At 34.9% G+C, this 22811-nt stretch overlaps 2 protein-coding genes and 1 long non-coding RNA gene across 7 annotated transcripts in view; 2 read left to right on the top strand and 1 right to left on the bottom strand.

The window, feature by feature from the left end:
- Positions 1-22811, top strand: part of ARHGEF26 (Rho guanine nucleotide exchange factor 26) — a 504613-nt gene that overhangs the window by 211091 nt on the left and 270711 nt on the right. The gene's annotated exons all lie outside the window — the stretch shown is intronic.
- Positions 1-22811, bottom strand: part of GPR149 (G protein-coupled receptor 149) — a 55879-nt gene that overhangs the window by 24316 nt on the left and 8752 nt on the right. The window lies entirely within an intron of this gene.
- LOC113254085 (uncharacterized) overlaps positions 1-22811 on the top strand; it is a 68138-nt gene that overhangs the window by 37359 nt on the left and 7968 nt on the right. Inside the window, exon 4 of one of the 3 annotated variants that reach the window (XR_008960679.1) lies at positions 19893-21501. The exons of 1 other annotated variant lie outside the window; for it this stretch is intronic. This is a non-coding gene — a long non-coding RNA (uncharacterized LOC113254085). Of the gene's footprint in view, positions 1-8256; positions 16226-19892; positions 21502-22811 lie in introns of those variants that run through there. One more of the 3 variants, XR_008960676.1, reaches the window with a different exon arrangement.

Below are 22811 nucleotides of genomic sequence, written 5' to 3'. Positions count from 1 at the left end.
ACTCATATGTGGAAATTAAGAAATAAATGAATAAACCAAGAAAAAAAGAGACAACGAGAGAACATACTCTTAAACACAGAAAACGAACTGGTGGTTACCAGAGAGGAGGTAGGTGGGAGGATGGGTGAAACATAAAGCAGATTGATGAACACTGAGAAATGTATAGAATTGTTTAATCATATTGTATTCCTGAAAATAATATAACGGTATATGTTAATAAAAACAAAACTAATATTATTTCATCTAAGGCTCCATTAAAACTCCCTTTTACATGAAAAAAATTAAGAGATTATTATGATACATTCTTTGTCTTATTGTGCTCTCCTCTACCTCTCACGCCAGTTTGTACATACAATATGCCTAATTCAGTTTACTGGTAGGAGATCAAACATGAACTTAGTGCTTCTCTCACAATATGGAAATATTAAAGCATGAATAACAAGATAACTCATAAACGTAATGATTTTATTATCTAGATGGCTCTCTTCATTACTATCAGGTTTGTTCAAAGAACTAAGACAGATCTATTTGCTGAATCTTCTTGAGGCACTTTGTGATTCTTTTTTTTTTTAAAGATTTTATTTATTTATTTGACAGAGAGAGAGAGACAGCCAGCGAGAGAGGGAACACAAGCAGGGGGAGGGAGAGGAAGAAGCAGTCTCCCAGCGGAAGAGCCTGATGTGGGGCTCGATCCCAGAATGCCGGGATCACGCCTGAGCCTAAGGCAGATGCTTAACACTGAGCCACCAAGGCACCCCCACTTTGTGATTCTCTTTGAATTTTAATTTAACTAAAATGTGGAGATAATAGCTCATTAAAGTTTAAAAATAGAAATAAACATTTATACTGATGAGAATCCTACAATGGCTGAGAAAAATAGAGGTCACTCTTTCATCATGTGCGTCAGCAAATAGGCTCTTTTATTCAGCAAATATCCCTTTAATGCCTTCCCAGATCAATTTCTCTTTTTCCTATCCTTCTTTTAGAAATTAACATGTTTCAAATTTAATATTCTGAACTAATAATTAACATAAATTAATTATTTCAAGTTCAAAATTGTTGTGCCTAAGTAAATTAAATCCAAACTGCCAATATCCAATTCTATAAAAGCTTTTAAGGGTTAGACTATATATATAGAGTTTTTTTTATTAAGTCCATTAGCTTAACCACCTGCTATTAGGCTGTGTGTCCAAATAAGTCTCAAGGAAACCCAAATCCAACATCATCTGAGCTAAGTCCATATCAGATACAGGATTTTAAAGTAGGGACATTAAAGCCAATGACTGAGCTCTGGGGCAGGAAAAGTTGGAAGAAAATTCCTACATTTGTATTTTTGGGGTCCAGCAGATACTATGCTCTAAACCAGTAGTTTCCAAGTCTAGGTATTCATCAGAATCTCTTTAGGAAAACTTTTAAAATACAAATACCAGGATTCCACACTCAGAAATTTTGATTTAATTAGTCTAGTTGGGGACTGAGCATCATTAGATGATTCACTGGACCTCGATACCTGTGGCTATTTGTGTGAGCTTATCTGTTTCATTCACATTGCCATGATCTAATAGAAAGCAATCTGAAAAATTGATATGTTCTTGTCACTCATCAAGACTTGCTTTTCACATGACTTTTTAGATCAGCTGTAGCTATATCATGTAGACTTGAGAAATTGAGCTTTTCCAGTTAGCATTAGTCTGTTTTTGAGTGCTAACAAAATAAGGTTTTATTGTTTGAATTGCTATATTTTCAAGTTAATTCAGTTCTGTTGGTCTCCACATACTTAGGGTTTAGTTTTTCTTATAACCAATAATTATTTTGAAATGTTCCCTACAATACCAGAAGTGTCTATTGCTATAGATATTGAATATAAAGTCATTATATTTGGTGGTGGTGCGAGTGGGGAACTGCAAAATAAAACAAACTTTAAGATATATGGTGTGGAACTAACCTAACAACTTATTAAGATCTAACTGGAGAAATAAAGGTAATGACTTAAAGTCTGTTTATGTGAAACAGTGAAGTCATATGTTAAATCATAGCATTGAAAATTGAATTTGTTGATATACACTGGTTTTTTTGTGTGTAAGAGAGTGACTATTTTTATTTATTTTTTGTTTTTTAAGTTTTTATTTGAATTCCAGTTAGTTACACTTTTTTTTTAAGATGTGATTACTTCCTAGCACAAACTTATTAAGAGTATGCATTTGTCTTTACAAGAGAGTAAGGGGGAAATATTGTTCTCAACCTAAATGAATCAAATTGATGTTAAAATTGCCCATTTTGCTGCCCAAATACTTCTATTATGCTCCAAACAAGAAATCTTCCACTGGAAGTTATTCTGTTAAAAGCTAGTAAGATTTTTCAACATAGGGAGTTAATATATTTCCCTGTGGGTTTTCAAGGTTTCTTATAACTGGTATTATGAAAGATAAGGAAACATTTAAAAACTGGGTATTAGAAAAAGAAGACAGGCCTCTGGCCCTTTTTTATTTTGAGATTTGTCAATGAGGCTGAACAAGAGTAGGAAGAGTTGAGTCTTTACGTCTTCTTTTGGGTAAGATAAGATAGTCAGCAATGGCATTTCAGTCATGAGTAAGACCCAGCTACTCCAGGAAGTGACATTCTGCAGTCAACACCAGGGTCCATATGTAATAGAGCTTAGCCAGGGGTAGGTGGTATAGAAAATACTCTGAAATCCAGGAAGGCTGATCATCGGCATAGGAGGTCTGTCTATGGAAGCACATACACAGCACCTAAGAAGTTCCATATCCTTTTGCCAAAAATCATTTTGCAGAAAGCCAATTTATAAAAAGATCAATTTGTCAAATGATGATTTCATCAGATTTATCAATTATCAAGTGCTGATCCTGAGAAATAGTCCTCTTGAATATATTCAATTAATAAATTTTACTCTAGCTGTATTTTAAATAATGTTCAACTCATTAAATGCTGAGGGTCATATGGGTCGTTAAGTTTTCTTATGAGTATGTTCTTGAAGAATAGTTTCATAAGTAGAATTTAACATATTCAAGGAGAATATATTCTTGATCGTATTTAAGTAAGACATATTCTTGAATATAGTCTCAATATTTCCACATTCATTTACTATATTCAAAAAGAATGTAACTTAAAATGAATTATCGATATATTGATAAATATTAATTTCAGTGAATTAGTCAATTCAGAAAATAACTCCTTCAGGGAATTAATTTTTGGTGAATTGTTCAGTCTTCTGTATGAGCTGAAATTGGGAGGTAGGATTAGGGCTGAAATAGGGGTGTCAGGATCTGAAAAGGGTAGAAAATGGCTCTAGTTTAGAATGTAGAGAGGGCAACTCAGGACACAGTGCCCAGGCCCTGTGCCTAGGGCCAGCCTGCAGGAAAAGGGATACTATAATAAGCCTGGATGAATGGAGACATTTATAGCCAACTAAAACCCAGATTGCTCTGAAAATAAATAGTGAGGCTGGATTTGCAGAAGATGAAATGAGTTGACCCAGCTGTGAGAGAACTGGGGAAGGTGGAAGCTCAGAAAACAGGCATGGGGCTGAGAAATTCCACTGAGCAGGCCACATTTAAACCATCTCAGACCACACACTATCATTTCTGCTTCCTCGAACTCATGGGTTATCCCAAGATAGGCGGCAATGCAAGTGGGATTTGTCTGAGGCTGCAAGCACCTGCTTCTATACAGATTTCTTTCCTTGAAAGGAAGCATATTTGCACTTGTTTTGTTTCAGTCTCTGGCAGTGAATATGGAGCACAGTACTGGGCACACTGAAGTAGGTTAAAAAAAATGCTTGTTGATATAATAATATGTAGACTCTTGAAAAGTCTTGTCAAGTCATTTGAGGATTTCCCATGGCAAAGTTCTGATGTATGCTTTGTATGGCAAATTCTCCAGTACTCAGAATCCCATATTCCATAGGCATATGCTTGAGAAACAGAGGTACTACAGTCAGACTTTGACCTTTGAGGAGGAAATGGTTACATTTCAAGATACTTGACTGAAACCATGTTCTCTGCACTCAGAGTGCTGAAAATTCAAAGGTTTAGAAATTCTTGAAGATTAGAAATCTCCAGGTGCTTCCCTAAAGCCTCAGGTGTGATTTTATTTCTAGTAAACTAAACTTGAAAGAAGTAAATGTATAAATAACTATTACTAGTAAAGCAAAGGTGTAGCCATTTTCTCATGTAGAAATATTTCCAAGCTCTAATTATATAACACAGTTAGGAACACCTCAAACATTTAAAAAAAATTATTCAAAACCAAAATCTGTTGGCCTTATTCAATACTGCCTCAAGGCACATAGCTTTATAGTAGATATAAACAACTTCAATAAGAAAGACCAACCCAGGGGGCGCCTGTGTGGCACACAGGTGGTTAAGCATCTGCCTTCGGCTCAGGTTATGATCCCTGGGTCCTGGGATGGAGTCCCAGGTTGCTGCTTCTCCCTCTCCCTCTGCTCCTCCCTCTCCCTCTGCCCCTCCCCATCCACTCATGCTGTCTCTTGCTCTCTCTTTCAAATAAATAAATAAAATCTTAAAAAAAAAAAAAGGAAACAAAAAAAGAAGTATCAACTGAGGCAATTACATAGTTGCTGTGGAAGTCCAAAAGTTGGGTTTATATAACTGGAATAAGGAAAACCCTAGTACTCTGGAGAGAGAACCTTTTTAAAGTGAAATCTGAGGACTGTGCGATGTATGAAAGAATTATAGACCATAGCATTTTAGGGCTGGAAAAGACTTGAGGGCTGGAAAAGACTTGATTGGAACCTAGTTCCAATCTTGAGTTCTTCCTCAAATTTCTCATTCTTCAGATGAGAAAACAAAGGCAAAAGCCTGCCCAGTGTCATGTAATCAGTCACAGAACCAGAGCTAGAGTCCAAATTCTGCCCAGCAGCAAGAAAGCTATCCAAGGTTCTGGGCTCATGTGCCTTTCTGTATGATTATTCTGTCATGTAGGGTCCATGATTGGAACTCGGTCATCAGTATGATGACTCTTTTTTGCTATAGAATAACTATGGAATAGTTTTTAGTGCTTCTCTAAAAGGCAGGGAAGGGTGATATATGAGCTATTGCTGACTTTATTTTCACCTTCTCTCCTACCAACTTCTTCTATGAACTTCCTCAAATGAGCATGCAAATAGACTACAATTTTGAATGCCTGTTATTTGTTTTGTGAGCGTGGTCATGTGCATGCTTGTGTTTTGAGAAATACTATTTCTTAAAGGATGTGAGCGTGTAGTATATATCTGAGCTGTGTGTTATATATGGGTCATTCTGTGTCTGGGAACTTGGTGTTTAGATGTTGTTAGGTAGAGAAGTTATTTACTGGAAAGGAACTTGCAGTATGTCTGCTTTATGATGGGGAAAGGATGATGAATTTGAAGGTTATTTCACTTGGTTTTTGTACCCTAATCTTGGGGACCCTTTGAAGATGGAAAATCCAGAGTAGGCTTTCATATTTTTTATAATGGTGCCGAGTGGTAGGAAGCTTAAAACTCCTAAGAGGAACTCTTACATAGGCAGGAAATTCTTTGTAAAAATTTCAATAAACCAAACAGTGTCCTCTTTGTGAATTACTGCCTGGTCTTCTCACAGATAGTGGGGGGGAGTGAGTAGGGCAAGAAGAGAGATAAAAGTGAGTCCTAGAGTCTGACACTCTGGGTAGAGTCTTGACTAGGCTGTTTACCAGCTGTGTGATATGGGGGGAGCTCCTGTTTTGTCTATTTACCATAAAATCTACACATAGATTCTCCCTTTAGGAACTGGTTGAGAGATAGGCATAAATCTGAAGACCTCCAATGCATCTCCAAGACAATAACTGTCACAAATTTCTGTAACTTTCTGACTCTGGTGCAGATAAGCAGAATGACTAATGGCTCATAACAAATATCACTTAAAAAATTCATGAATACATACATATTTCATTAACAACAGACACCTGATATTTGAAAGATGCTTTGTACTTTTAGCTTGTTTCACCTCAATACCTTGTGAGTTGAGTATTTTTATTTCCCCTTTCACTTGAGGGTATTGAGGGTCAAAAAAAGGTTGAGCAATAGTTATGGATCAGAACTAGAAAGTGCCAGCTTTGAAGCATATGGCTCTAACTCCAGAGACCCACAGTTGCAACCATACAACTACAAAGAGCTAGATGTCATTTTTGAAGACCCAAAAATAAGGTTCATCTTTGTAACAGTATAGGCTCAGCATGACAAATTCCCACCAAAATGATTCATATCTGACCTCAAAGGAATACTCTACTGTGGGAGGAGGATGGTGCTGTCTCTTGGTGCAACTCCATGATCACAGGAAAGTGCTATTTGTAGAGATGTTTTAAGATACTAGAGTTCCAATGGAGCCTGTACTCATCTCTCTGACTACACAGGAAGCCTTTTGTAGTGTAAACCAATTCCTTAAGCAATGTGCATCATTCCTATGGAGAGAACACCTCTCACTCTTTGATTCCAGCTGGGGCTTGCCTTAGAGAGACTGTGCATTCTATATGGGCAAGATATCCCTGTGAAAGATGTTGCTGAAGAAAATACAGGACTAGGGACAAAAAAGAAACATGGCCACTACCAATTTAATCCTCATGGAGCTGACACAAAGGTTTGGTTATTTAAAAAAAATTAATTTATAATTTTTCTTGCAAGGGCATTTCCAATTAATAAGTTGAGGATATCTGAATAAGAGAGTCAATATTTTTAAAATATCATAATAATCTATGTATTTCCCTCCTAATCATCTGGGATAAATTCACCTTTTCTGTTTTAGAAAAAGGAGTTGAAGTGTATTTTTCTCTTTTTTCCTTTAAAAGAAATATCCAGGAGAATCTCAGGATTATGCTAACCACATGTTAAATTTTAAAATGGGTGACTGAATAGATATATAAACAACACTTAGCACTGCAATTTTTGAACCAAAATTTTATACTAAAATGTAATGTGGAAAGTTCCTGGACTTTTCATGTCTCTGTGTATTGGAATGTGCTCTCTTCCTTCCAGCCCTTTCTGCAGGGTGGACTCTTAAAGATCCTTTCATGGCTCATAGTGAAAGTTGTGATGATTTCTGCTCTCCCTTGGGCAGAATTAGTCATGTCTGTAGCACTTTTGCACAAATTGCAGTCATCAATTTTCTTGAAATGTTGTCATTATCTGTACCCTCCCGCCCTTGCTAGTTGTCTGAATAACTTGAGAGCAAGTTATCTTATTGCCTTTGAATTTTATATTAGTACCTAAGCCCTGGTCTCAATGAATGTTTGTTGAATGAATGATATAAGCACAGTGAGGTACCCTCACATTTTCCCCACGCTACCTAAGGTTGAGATTCGGTGACTCAACCCTGACTGGACTCAAGCACTGGTCAGATCTCATGTCTCCTTTCATTTTGGTAGAGTAGGAGTCAGTGAGCCTAAATTTTTTTCGTAGTTCAATCATCTGCCATCTCTGGACATCTTATTAAACTTCAAGCTGCACCTTCTCCTACTTCATGGGAATTGTGGAAAATAAATAAGACCACATCTAAAGAGCCAGGGTTTCTTATTAGAGAGTACATTATTATTATCACATCAAGCAAGCTCTCCTGAGTGCTGAAAAATCTACCCTGAGAAGAAAAAAACAACCTGGAAACATTTTCATTCTACCAGTGCTGTTTTCTATTATTAAACAGTACACATCCTGTGAACCCCTATGGTATGATTCTGGAAGAATGAAGCAAAGGATAAGGCAAATGTGAAAAAAATAAGCCCAAACATTACTTTTGTGGAGCACTGATTTTTGTAACTTGCTTCAAAGTGTGCAGAAGTATTTAAAATAAATAATAATTTTTTGCGCACTTTGAGTTGGAAGAAAGGATGCTGATATGTGAACTATACACAGTTTTTAATAAAGTGCATTAAAAAATGCCACTGGTTTTTCAGATGGTTTTGAAAAATTATGTTTCAGTTATTAAATTATTTGGAAAATACCAATGATTTTCTGTTACCTTACATTGAAAGCACATTTACATTTAGTTTTTCTCATCTATGAAAATGAACTGTGGCACAAAATAATTGTGAATTGCTGAGTGAAGAGCAACATTCCAAAATATATATATTCTTAAGAATTATAATTTGTGGGAAAAGTACCCATTTGAAATCCAGTTTTCCTTTTGTTTTTCCTGAGTGTTATCAGGAATTCAAACAAATTCTTTCTGTCTGTGTCTCTTCCTAGTTTTCCACCACACTATAAGCTCTTATTTCTCAATTTTCTAGTTTTCTAGATACCTGGGTCTCCAACTATGCTTTTACCTGAGGACTCACTTAGGAATGACTTTCTGGCACCTTGGAAGTGACATTGGGAAAACTTGGCTGTGGAGTTAACAGTCAGAACAGGATCAGGTGGGCCATCATCCCACTTAACCATCCCCTGACTCTGTTTCACCCAACTCTATTGACCTGATCCTGACACCAATCCATGTGACCTGGAGGTTGACTATACTAGCAACAGAACTAGATCCTGCATGGCACAGATGGAGGAAGAGCAGAATTCTTCCTGATGGACTGACACTGTCAGGAAAAGTAGAATAGAATCACTGTTAAGCTAAACACTTTACAAATATAAACATGTATTTTAAATAAAGTATTGGAACCATTTGTCTTTATTAGTGCACTACCTAGTGAGTGAGAGTGGGAGTTAACACAGGAGAGGAAGAACAACAAATGGGTTTCCTCAGAGTTCCAAGAAAAGGTAACCACTGGTAGGAAAATCTGGGAGAGAGTGGTTGAGCCCCAGGTCACATATTCTTTTTTCATCATTATGGAGTACTAAGTTCGCAGCAGGCACCATACAAGACTCTGGGAGACACAAGGATTCAATTGTAAAGGTGGCAAACATATAATTACAAAAACACATACTTAAAGACAGGGTAGAGAGAGAGATGCATTTAAAAAGGCACAGAGGAAACATGGTAGGGGTAGAGTGCATCCAAACTTACCGGAGTCACCTGGGAAATGGTCCAAGTCATTTTTGGAAATGCCCTTATCTCGTATGAGTCTTCCCTTCTAACAGGAGACAGTGGGTGTGCTGGGATCATCATATAGAAAAGCAAATGTTGTGTAGATGTTTTAGTGAAGACTAAAGCCTCCTGGGTTCGGGTTGGCACTAATCTTGGATTGGGAGTGGGTAGGATGGAATTCGAGTCCTGGAATGTCTCTGATTTCTTCTTTATAATAACCTGATTTTGGCAGTAATGGATGCGAAGGAAAAAAAAATGCATTTCAGCTATTTAAAGAAGCTTTAGAACAGAGATGCTATTGAGGAGCTCCGTCCAACAGGACTTTGTGCAACGATAGAAATGTTCTATGACTTCACACTCCAATGAAGTAGCCACTAGACACATGCCACTAGCCAGATTTCAAGCCATTTGAAATGTGGTCAGTGATACTGAAGAAATAATTTTTAAATTTTATTTGAATTTTAATTTAAATTTAAGTCTAGCCATATGAGGCTAGTGGCTACATTACTGGGGAGTGCATCTTTACAGCATGGAAGACCTGATCCCAGAAAACCTAGATGGAATGGCCAATTGAGAATAACTAAATTAACAAGTATGAGTTATTTTAAAATACAATTGGGAGAAAGTTTTATATACTATAAAGCTGAAGCCCAAATCTAAGTGTTTTAAACATTCCAATTATATAGATAGGCAGAAATTCATTGACTAACATTAACCAGTCAGCTGTGAGAGGCATTATGATAATTGTCTTCTAACTAGCATTCCAACTCCCCAATGATTAGTTTCTGTCTACCAGTTATCATTCAATCTGAGTCCTCCCTTCCTGCCGTGTAAGAAGAGTAATTGCTTTCTTATAAATCGCATGTCTGAAATATATTGTCTTAGATCCAGCAAGTCTGTAATTCTTGTATATGAAAAACTATAATGAGGAAGAAATTTTTTAAAATGGAATATTTTAGAAGGAAAAGTGAGTGCAGGGATACTCACCTGATAGGAAGCTAACATAGGCCTGAAGATACTGACCTAAAAAAGCAATACCCTTAAGAGGTATTCTTATTCTTAGGATGCAAACAGAAAGGTAAGGAGGTAGATTTGGGGAAATATCTTTTAAATCAGGTTGTTCAATAATTTCTAGACCAAGACTAAAACCATGATTGCCTAAAAAAATCATATACTCTGTCAATTAAAGGTAGTATTTTCCAAACCTTGACATGTACAGCCAAGAAACCCAGATGTGGGAAATTAGAAAATCCCGTAAAAGTTGTTTCCTGATGGAAATACACAGCCAGAGGATTCAGAATATTTATTTAATATTTGAAAGTGGTATGTTTCTTGACTATTTATACTTTCCCTGATTCCTTAGGCTCAGATAGGGGCAGCAGCTATCAAGAATTATAAATGTGCTCATGTGTGTCTAGTTTTGAACCTAAATCTAAATAATACTGAAGTGGTTAGGATTTTGTAAGAGTCTCACTGGAATATTTCATTGCAAGCAAGTTTGTTTTTTTTTTTTTAAATGTTGCGCAGATGAACTTCAACTTATAAATTAAATTAATTTTTTTCTTCATAGTAACCTCCATTTCTTATTTGGGAATCTTTGTTTAGTATGGGATCAATATAACTATTAACATTTTATAAGTGAGTTAACTTATACACTAAGAGATAAAGTCAAGCAGTTAATTAATTGTCAAGGAATAGTAGAGATCACATGTTATTGGTTTCTATATTTAGGAATTTATATTTTCAAGATACATCTAAAGAAACAGCAACTCTCTCCCTCTCTCTCTCTCTATATATATAGCGTGTGTGTGTGTGTGTCTGTGTGTGTCTGTGTGTGACTCTTAACTATAATGGGAGACTTAAAATAGTTTCTGTCTATAATGAGTGGATTTTATTACTCCTCTTTTGCTTGAAAGGCTTCCCACCCTAAAACTTGTTGCAACACAGTATAGGAGCTATCCATCTAAGTTGAACATTATGTAATTTGATAAGATGTCATATTCAGATGGTTTAAAAATCTAAATTATGTCTGAAGGTGGATAAAATATTATGATTCTATCAACACAATTTCAAAGAGAGCTTGACACTACTAAAATATTTTTAGAAATATAAATGTTAAGATCAGATTTTTATTATATACATAAGGACTTTGTAGTGGATAGAGATTCTTTCTTCTCTGTCTTTTTAACCCTTTAAGTCTCCATCAATCATTTCCACCAGTCTGTGGTAGGGAAGGAGACAGGTTTAAAAAAAAAGAGAGAGAACAATTTCTTCTGTCAGTTCCTTCTTATTTCAAAGAATATAGTTTTTAAAAAGATCATTAAACACTGAACCAATACGTATAGCCTTGAGTTTTAAGCTTACAATACTAGCCATGTAACTTGGGTGTTTGCATCTTTCCCACTGTTTTGTATGTCCATTGGGAATGGTGGGGGGAGGAAAGTAAGTATTTATGATTTAGACACTGCATTTGAAATGGAAGCAAATTCAATCCCTATTGTTTGGGAAAAGTTGAGAGTCAAGCTAAGAAGACCAAATGCCTAAATCAATTCTGGGGTGAGGTGCCTGAAGGACAGACTCATAAATGGTAAAACAGAAAGAATCAGATTCTAAGAAGAGATAAAGTGAAATATACCCCCCCCCAAAAGGCAGACAGGGAAGGTAGAGTGCAGGACCGCTAACTTGGACACTATGGCTTATGTGATCAGACAGTGGGTGTTATTGCATGTGTTTTGTGTTGAATGAAATATGCCAGTGGAATACTGAAACTGGCTTATACTGACCCATAAAAATTTCAGCAAACTTGAGAGCCAGTTGTTAAAAAGTATAAACTTAAACTAAATTATATTAGAAAGATAATGAATACTCAGAATTCACCAGTTCCCATTTACTTTATTACATTTTGTTATTATATATGCTCTTGAAATTTTTGCACCTATTATATGTACATATTGGAAATACCATAAAATGTGCTGCTACACATTTCTTCCTAACTGTGCATTCAGTGATGTTACATTGGTGGCTTGAAATCAGCCATGGTGGGGGAGTATTTATACTGTAGAAGTGAGAAAGTGCAACAAATTAGTGCTTTATTTTTTTATATTTATGAATTGCCTAGACTTAAGAAAGTAATGGCAAAAGGTTCATAATGGATATTAGAATTAAAAGTGTTTCTTGCACATAACTATTATGTTGTGAAGAGCACAGAAAGTTGAAAACTGATTCAATAAAAGTTAATTATGTCATTGACTGCAAAAGAGAACATATGTCTTTGTTGTTTCACTTTCATCTTATTAATGTATGAGAATAATAGCCAATGTTCATAATAGAACTACATCTATTTGTCAGTTGCAACTATGGGGGCTATGTGGAATTTACAGTAAAGAGCAGTGTCTATTTTAAGATTCCCACAAATGTTTTAAAAATGACAGATCCATTTAGTGTAATAAATATCACCTTTTTCCTTAGACTAGTCTTGGACTCCTTTCTCATCACTCCGGATCCTATCTTGAATCCAAATCCCTCCTAGAACTTAACTCCATGTTAGAGTCAAAATTCCCATAAATGTTTTCAGAGTTGTTGGCATCTTTCCTCTGTCGCAAAGATAGATGGTCCATTCGCCCAGGTAAGAGTGTTAAAAGTACTTGAAGGCATGGCCGGAGGTATTTTGTGGCACTATTAGTAAGAAGTCCTTGTTATTTGACACACTGAGTTCTCCTTACTAGAGAGCAGGAAAACAACTCAGTCACCTCCACACTTCAGCTTGAAACATGGCTGCTTTCACTGACAACCATTCATTTTCAAACAAACATTATTCTAAATAAAATGATATATAATACCCTTTGTTTTAATCATGGATTATAATGTATTTGTACTCTAATAGTGATTAGTCTCTTATGGAATGTTGCAGATGGGGCATGGGCTTTAGAAATAGGCAGGCCAGAGTTCAGTATTGCCTCTACCTCTGTACCCCTGTATCCTCATCTATAATATAGAGAAATAATAAAACTGATGTTGTGAAGATTAGGTAAGATAATGTACATCAAATATTTATTTCAGTGTATAAGGCATAATAAACACACCATATTTGATACTATTATGTTATCCCTTCTTGCTTGCTTGCTTGCTTGCTTTCATTCATTCATTTAGCAGCTAATCATTGCATACACACTAGGTTCCAGGCACTATGCTTTGTGCCAATGATAAATAAAGCAATTAACAAAAGAAATACCCACTCTGTCATTGTGAAGTTAATTCCCAACATAGAAAGGTTAAATAAATGAGTTTTTAATAAGTAGAGGATATAATATGAATGTCTAACTGGAAACCTAGGAAAGACTTCCCAGAGTATAAAGTATTTAAATGGAGAGAGACCTAAAGGATTTCGCCATCTAAAATGGGAAAGAACACATTCAGAAAAAGATCTGTTAGGCTCCAAAACCTAAACACTAAAGGTGTTTCTAAATAAACCAAAATGAACAATGGGACTTGTTTCTGGTAGTGTGTAGCAGTCCTCTCTGGCCCTGTCTCGCTTCACATTTTTAATCAACAGTTTAAATAAAAATATGAAGGGTGACTTATTAAATCCATGGGTGATTCAAATTTGGGAATGATAGTATAGAATTCAGGTCTTAGAATCTTCTGAAGGCATTTTATGATAGCACTACAAAAGGCTACCAAAAGTAATGGAAGAGTAGGCTAACTGGAACAAGATGAAATTGAACAGAGATAAGATATAATTGGTTCCAAACAGTAGACTACAAATGTACAAAGTGGCTAAGCAGCAGCATGAGCAAAAAGAGCATAAGGATGTTAGCTGATATTAAACACACCAGCAGTGCAATATGACTGCTTAGTAAGTGAATGTGATCTTAAGATGCATTAAGAGAAGTACAGTTGACCCTTGAACAATATGGGTTTGAATCACACAGGTATACTTATATGCGGATTTTTTCATAAATGCAGTACAGCACTGTAAGTGTATTTTCTCTTCCTTATGATTTTCTCAATAATTATTTTCTCTATCTTACTCTACCCAGGTGCCCCTAATTAATTTAAATTTAAGTAAATACATGTGACAAGTGGCTCCTGTATTGAACAGTGCGATTCTAGGGTGTGTGCCCAAGAGTGGAATTGTTGGGGTGTTAGGCATGTGTACATTTAACTTTTATGGATGTTCCCAAACTATTTCTCATGAACTGTTGGCATTGTCAGATGGTTTAATTTTTGCTATTCTTGTGAGTGTGCAGTGGTGTCTCATTGCTATTTTAATTGAGATTTTGGGATTATTAATGATGTGGTATAACTTTATATATTTATGTATGGTTATTTTTATTTCCTCTTTTGTGAGATATGACTTTAAATCTTTGGTCGTATACTATTGAGTTGTCTGTTATTTTCTTGTTCATTTATTGGTGTTCTTTACAAATATATTCTAAATGCAAGTACTTTGTTGATGATATATTTTGCAAATATCTACACACAAGAGTTTTTAAAAACATTACCCAAATCTTGTGGCAGACCAATTAAATCAGAACTTCTGTGGGTGGGACAGGGGCATTTTTAAATGTTCCCTAGGTGATACTAATCTGCTTGTGTGAGGAGAATGAATAGGAGTTAGTGTAAGAAATGATTTGCTAACTATGAAAATCATCTCTCTGAAGCAGTTATGATAGTGCATTTGTGGACTATCTCTGGAGTCAGATAGCTTAAGTGTGCTCCCAGGCTCTGATAGACTTTTCTGTGCTGCAGTTTTTCCATGTGTAGAATTGGATAATAACATCAACCAGATAGTTTTTGTGACTACTAAATGAGCAATTATATGTAAAGTGCTTAGAACTGTGTGTGGTACATAGCAAGTGCTCAGTAAGTATTAGTTATCATCATTATCATCATCAAAAGATTAAATTACCTGCTTTACAAAGTAGCGAGAGCCAATATCTTCTTTAATGAGAAAGCATCAGAAACCTTTCACTAAGATCAGGAATCAAGGATACTCTGTCTCCTCCACTATTCAAAATTGTTCTAGAGGTATTAGCCAATGCAACCAAACAAGAGAAATTAAAAACAGGTATAAGAATTGATAAAAAAAAAAAAAAAAAAAAGTAAAACTATCTCTATTTGATGATGATGTGATAGCATACCTAGAAAACCCTAGATAATCAATGATTTTACTTAAACAATAGAATAATTCAGTAGTGTAGGAGAAACAATATTGACAGGCAGGAATCAATATCCTTAATATATACAAACAATAACCAGTTAGAAGACATAATGGTAGAAAAACCTCATTTACAATGAAAACAAAGAAGATTGAATATTTTGGAATAAACTTAATGAAAAGGTATAAAACTTGTAGCTGGAAAGCTTTAAAATCTTTCAGGAGAAAGATAACAAGAGTAGACTAGAAAACGGGAAGACATCCCCTGTTTTTGGATAGGACAACTAAACATTATAAAGATGTCAGTTCTCTCTGAACTAATTTATAAATTTAACACACCTTGCTAAAGCTTTTTTATGGAGTTGAACAAGTTAAAGTGAATTAGATATGAAGCAGAAGTTCAAGCATAGTATGAAAAATACTGAAAAAGAAAAGGATACTGGGGGTGGGGGGGAGGAACCAGCCCTACCAGACATTAAAACTCACTATAACAGCCTCTGCAGTTAAAACAGTGAGATACTAGTGCATGAATAGATAGTGGAATAGAATAGAAGGCCCAGAAATAGACCCAAGTAGGTATAGAAATGTAGTATAAGATAAAAATGGTATCTCAAAACACTGTGAGTTATGATGGATTTTTAAATAAATTATACTTTTTAATAAATGACGGGTAACCATTTAGAAAAAAGACAATTATATTCATACCTCACACCAAATGTGAAAATAAATTCCAAATGGATCTGGGATTGAAGTGTAAAAATTGAAACCATACAAGTACTAGAAGAAAACATGGGTGAATTCCATTTTACACTGGTTTTCTAACTGTGACTCAAAATCCGGAGGCAATTAAATAAAAGATTGATAATTTTTACCGTAAACAAATGCTAAAAGTATGCATTCTAAAACAAAAAACAAAAAGAAAAAACAAAAAATACACCGTAAACAGAAGATAAATGACAAACTGGGAAAATATCTTTGTGATATACATCACAGAGGACTAATATACCTAATATATAAATAACTCTTAAAAATCAAAGGATAAAGGGACAAAAACCTGATAGAAAAATAAGGAAAAGATAAGAACAGACAATTTACCAAAAAAAAAAAAAAAAAGACAAAAAAGTCTCTTAAACATATGAAAACTATTCAAACTCACTTATAATTACATAAATATAATTTAAAACAATTCTGAAATTGTCTCCTCTCAGGCTGACAAAAATTTTAAAACACCATAATATATTGTTACTGAGGTTGTGAGGAAGAGTTCTCTGTTATATATTGCTAATGGGAGTGCAAACAGGCGTGACCCTTCTGGGAGAGAATTTGGCAATTCCTAACAAAACTACACTTATTTTTGAAACAAAAATCCTAATTCTAGGAATTTATTCTGAAGATACACCTCCAGCAATATGAAAATACATATGCATAACGTTTACTGCAATACGTTTAAATTGTAAAATATTAGAAATGTTGTAAGACCCATATAAGAGAGTGATTGAATTAACTATGGTGTATCCACAGTATGGATAATTACACAGCTATAAAAAATGAAATATCTCTATAAATGGATATGAAGGGACTTCTATGATATCCTGTTTAGTAGAAAAAGTAAAGTGCAAAAGAGTATATGTAAGGAAGAAGGAGATATAAGAAGGTATGCATATATCTGCTCATTTTGCAAAAAGAAATACAGGTAGTTAAACCAGAAACTATGAGATTGGTTATTCACAGGGGATAGGTAGGTACAAGGTAGAAAGACTGGGAAAATGGGAACAGGGAAGAAGGAATGAGGGAGGAAAGCATATATTTTATGTAGTTCTGACTCTTAGAATCATGGTAACGTTTCATATACCCAAACATAAATAATCAAAATCAAAAAGAAAATGGGAGGAACAAAATGTAAAATAAAACGAAAACAATTAACCTAAGTAAATGGGGACGATTGTATTTTGACTACAAACTGTAAGGTTAAAGAGGGGAAAAAAACTGTACACAGTTATTATACTCCAGTCAATACTTTTTTTTCCCCCACAAGAGTGTACGTTCACAATTCTAAAACTATTTTATATGTATACCAGGATTGAGCAAATAAGTAAATACATTTGTGGAGAGTGAGAACCAGTTGTCTCACTGTCAGAAAAAGAAGTAATGAATAAGAAAAGGGAAAGGCATGAATGAATCCAATGGTATTTGATTGGACGTGGAGGTTTCAGTGCAAACTCATGGTATTAAATTATTTATATAGAGAAACTGTTATAGAAATATAGGTGCGTACATAGCCATTTCCTAGATCTTTCCAATGATAAGGTCTAAAAGCAAGACACCCCAGTTGCAATGAGCATGCCTAGCACCCAATGTTGGTTTCTAAATACCATTTTCCAATAGAAGGAACCAGAACTCCTTGGAAAAATGGTTGATTCTAAGGATGGGTCAGGAATAATACAAGATGAGGATGGAATATCTTGTGCTGCTAGAAAGTAAAGAAGTGCTAAAAAAGATGAGGATAGCCCCTGGATGGATATAGGCATCACCCTGAAAGAGCTTCCAATAGTCGTATCTATGACAACTGAAGTAACAAAATAAAGAATAATAGTATGGCTTATAACTTACAGATTAAAACAAAATCTTTGAGCCTATACTTATATAAATAAATAAGCAAATGAAGGAGAAGAGATAGCTTTTTCTTACAGGAGAATTCCAATATATATATTATTGGAATTATATATATATATATGTATATATATATATATATAGACAGAGAGAGAGAGAATGATAGAAATAGAAAATTACCTTCATATAATCGTTGCAAGCAAGATTCATCAATGAAAGCTGAAACTAGTGGGCAAAAGTATGACATGAAACAGAATATTTGCATAGTTTTATAATGTTGCCCTGTAAGATACTTATAAATTACAGAAGAAAAAATAGTACTTTACTTGGAGAAATCTGGAATACATCACCTTTACGAAATCAGGATCATAAGACATATCAACATCATGTACCTCTGGATCTAATGAGCTGGGAAGGGCAAACATCACTTCTGTGATATTCTTGCCAAAAATGCATAACTTCAATTGAATCAATAGAAAACATAACACAATTGAAGGATATTCCAGAAACAGAACAAACTAGTCAGTAATTCAGAAGTACCAAAGTCATAGAAGACAAGATTGAAGAATTGCTCTAGATTGGGAGACTGAGGCATAATAGCAACAGATGCAATATGGGATCTGGGATTAGATTCTGGACTAAAAAGAGGACATAAGCAGGACAACTGGCAAAATTGAAATAAGATCTATAAATTAATTAATTTCCTGATAATTACGTTATTGCCATATAACATGTTAACATTAGTGGGAGCTGAATGAAGGGTATATTAGCACTCTCTGTACCATTTTTGAAACTGTTTTGCAAGTCTAAAATTAGTTCACAATAAAAAGTTTAAAAAGTGTAGTGAATTCCCAGGCGTTTAAGTTCAAGTAAGGGGTAACCACTCAATAGGACGTCGTAGAAGAGATTCAAGCCATAAATGGGAAGTTCCAGTATGTAACCTTTTAAGGTCTCCTTAAACCATGAGGTGTTTTTGAGAATGTTAACAAAATTCTTCGTTTAAAACAAAGGCGAATTAGGGGCGCCTGGGTGGCACAGCGGTTAAGCGTCTGCCTTCAGCTCAGGGTGTGATCCCGGCGTTGTGGGATCGAGCCCCACATCAGGCTCTTCCGCTATGAGCCTGCTTCTTCCTCTCCCACTCCCCCTGCTTGTGTTCCCTCTCTCGCTGGCTGTCTCTATCTGTCGAATAAATAAATAAAATCTTTAAAAAAAAATAAAATAAATATATAAATAAAACAAAGGTGAATTATAAAATTCCACACAAGCCTTGATCCGATGGTAATCCCCTTGAATTTGTAGAAAGTCAGCAATTAAACAGCTCAGTTTTACCTCATTTCAGCAATAATACATGCTGTGACAATTACAAATTGTTTTGAAGTATTTGAAGTAGTTTACAATGAAACCCCCTTAGCTTCAACTATCAAGACTTTAAGTACTTGAGAACAAATTTACATTCATGGATGAGTTTTCAGCAGCACTCCAAGCAGCCATTCTAAACTGTACCAGATAATCTCAAAAAGTGCTTGAACAATTTAACGCAGGTGGAAAATATACTCTTATACAAAGAAAAGCAGATTCCAAAAGAGTATAAGCAATGTGATCCTGTTTTTGTCAAAAATAAGAATATATGCATGGGAAAGAGCCTGAAGTTTAGTGCTTTTTCTTTGCTTACCAGCAATTTCTAAATTTTCTACAATAATTATATTTATAATCACAAAATAATAAAAGTTATAAATATTTATAAAAAAGAAAGCAGTATAACAGTGAGTAATGAACTGACTGCTTTAACAAATGGATTTAGCTAAATATAAAATATGTATACTGCAGACGGTCATTTGGGTTAGAATGACTGCCTTCAGGCTACAAATAGAAGTTGATAAGTGAATTTTTCTCCTACGGTCACTTCAGTTAAAAATGTCAAAAATTACTCAGAGAACAGGTTTAAGCATTTGCAGTTATTAACAATGTCACAGAAAACACTAATATTTTATGCCTGATTTAATTTATAATAGTCTATTTTTTTTTAATGAAAAGAGAAGAGGCACTGTTTTTAGGAGAGGTAAGAGATATGTGTACAGGTAGCCCCCTCACTTATCCAGGTATCAATTTCTGTGTGGTTTCAGTTACCCATAGTCAACTGCCGTCCAGAAGCAGATAATCCTCCTGGGATATCATCAGAAGGTCAGTGGTAGCCTAATGCTGCATCACACTGCCTATATCACTCACCTCACTTCATCTCATCATGTAGCATTTTATCATCTCACATCACCACAAGAAGGGGGAGTACAGTACAATAAGATATTTTGAAATTGAGAAAATGACCACATTCACGTAACTTTCATTCTAGTATATTGTAGTTGTAGTTATCATTATTAATCTTTACTGTGCCTAATTTATAAATTAGACTGTATCTAGATTGTTTGTATCAGGGAAAAAACATAGTATATGTAGGGTTCTGTGCTATGTACATTTTCAGGCATCTACTGGGGGTCTTGGAACATATCCCCCATAGATAAGGGGAGACTACTGTATGGGAATATTTTCTTCTAGTCTTAGTTTACTTTATGAGGCATATATTATAGTGGAAGGAATTAATTTTGCCCTGCCCTTTAAACTAGTATTTACCTCCCCATGATTAGATGCTAATGCAGTACTAATTAAATTATAATGTGCATTTGCATCAACTGGGGATTCTGATTCTATAGGTCTGGGACAGGACTTTTTATTTCCATCAGAGTCAGCTAGGGCTTTGTCACAAATGCAGACTCTTGGAGCCCACCTCAGATTTACTCAGTCACAATCTAGCTTTTAACAAGATCTCCATTTGACTAATTTGTACAATAAAATTTGGCATAGTTACAGCATATCTTTGTTTCTGATTTATTATATTAAATGAGTTTCTAGAGTTTTAAGAGAACACATTAAAAGAAAAGAAAATGGAATTCATTGATGGGCTTTGTATTAGAAAATTAGAGTGACCACCCACCAAGCCGCCAAATTATTTTATAAGTCCAATTTTCTTTATTTATAGATGACAAAACGTTTAGGTTCTGGAAAATCATTATTTCATTTGAGGAACAGTCATACCACAGCTACCATATTAAAACTTTGTGGGGCGCCTGGGTGGCTCAGTCATTGAGCATCTGCCTTTGGCTCAGGGCGTGATCCCGGCATTCTGGGATCGAGCCCCACATCAGGCTCCTCTGCTGGGAGACTGCTTCTTCCTCTCCCACTCGCCCTGCTTGTGTTCCCTCTCTCGCTGGCTACATCAAATAAATAAATAAAATCTTAAAAAAAAAAAAAACTTCATAACTGAAGAGCTCTGACATTTCTATTTTTTATGAATATTTTAACAGTGAACTTCTTAGGATTCTACCTATTAGGGATCCAAGAAGAAGTAATTGTGTGGTTAAGTTTAACAGTAAATTTCAGTCTTACAAGCACTTACCACACTGATAAATTTTATTGGATCACATTTACACCTACTGAAGCCATTCTATTACCATCTTCTTTATACCTTAACCTCGATCTGATGCTTTCACTTCCAGGATTTCCAACAGAATACACTGAAAATTTGTTTACTAATATAAACTCTAATAGCAATGTGTATTGTCAAAATAAGGCTCACTAAAGATATTTTAAATCAAACCTAATTTTTTTAATCCCAAGAACAAAGAATACACACTATAAATTGTAGAGCAATTAAATATGAACTGATAGATGGAGCCTAAATATTTGAAAGTACAATTGTAGAAAATCAGAAGAGATAGTATTTAAAAAAAACAACTTACTGTAGTGTCCACTGCAGTCTAATGTATCACTTTTAAGATACGTAAGTTAACATTGCTTTCAGAGCAAAGAAGGTACTTGGGAGAAAAATGAAATGAAAGTGCTTTCTAAATCACCATCTACTCCCATGAAATATCTGCTGGTGAAGAACAGGTTACATGTTGTTAAAACCTGTCTTTGGTCATGGAAAGGTTTTCATAAGCTTTTCGACCCTACATCTATTTGGGTTATGTGTTAACCTTCAAGTCCGGAGGCAATTTTGCTAAAGGCAAGTCATATCAATAATATCAGCCTATAATTTAAGAATTTCTTACTGCTGTTTGAAAATTTATAACAGTATTTCATTTCATTTCATTTCATTTCAGTCAGTCTGAAAATATAAATTTTATCTTTCCTGAATGTTCTCTATTTTATCACTAATCATTTTTTCACAACCACTATTTTAGATCAATTTCCCAAACTACTTGTTCTTCACAGATACTAAAATATTAATACTTAATTAAGCAAATTCTTATAGTTGAAAGTTATTGATTAGTATTTGTTCTGGATTGATTAAAATTTTGTGCTTTCTATATATCATTTTCTTTTTTTATTTATAGAGGCCTATGGGTAAGTTGTGTTTCATTATGCTCATACTACAGTATATTATGTGTAAAGTGTCTGATCCTTTCACAAGTTTCTAGGGTAGTTAACGCTCCAAACTATAATCAAGACTTTTAAATGAGGACTATAAGTTGTGATATTTTAGATGATAATTTCCAATGTTTTGACAAAATACATTTAAAAAATGGAGTCATTTAAAGTAATGTTAAGTGGGGAAAAAAGCAAGTCCCAGATTAGGGACAGTATGGCACCACCTTTAGAAAGTTCTAAATAAGCAAAACTAAATAATATATTGTGTTAGAAATACACTCACTTGTGATAAAACAATAAAACAAAAAGCATGAGCAAGATTCAGGATAGCTGTAATTCTTAAGGGGTAAGCTTGGGGATGGGACAGAGAAATAGCACGCCAAAGTAGTTGCAAGTTATTGGGATACATACATACATAGACATACACACATAAACACACAAAACATTGTGTCATAAATATTACCTAATAATTTTTAAGTGCAAGAAAACCAGGAGGGTTAGATTATTCAGGAATAAATTGATGATGAAACTGTAGGAATTTTTCTCTTAGCTGGGGTACCATTTTGGGTGGGACTCGATCCCAGGATCTTGGGATCATGACCTGAGCCAAAGGCAGACAC

Source organism: Ursus arctos, unplaced genomic scaffold, assembly GCF_023065955.2.
Source record: "Ursus arctos isolate Adak ecotype North America unplaced genomic scaffold, UrsArc2.0 scaffold_20, whole genome shotgun sequence".
Lineage (NCBI taxonomy): Eukaryota > Metazoa > Chordata > Mammalia > Carnivora > Ursidae > Ursus > Ursus arctos.
Note: the sequence above shows the minus strand (reverse complement) of the source record. Positions and strands in the feature narration are given on the sequence as shown.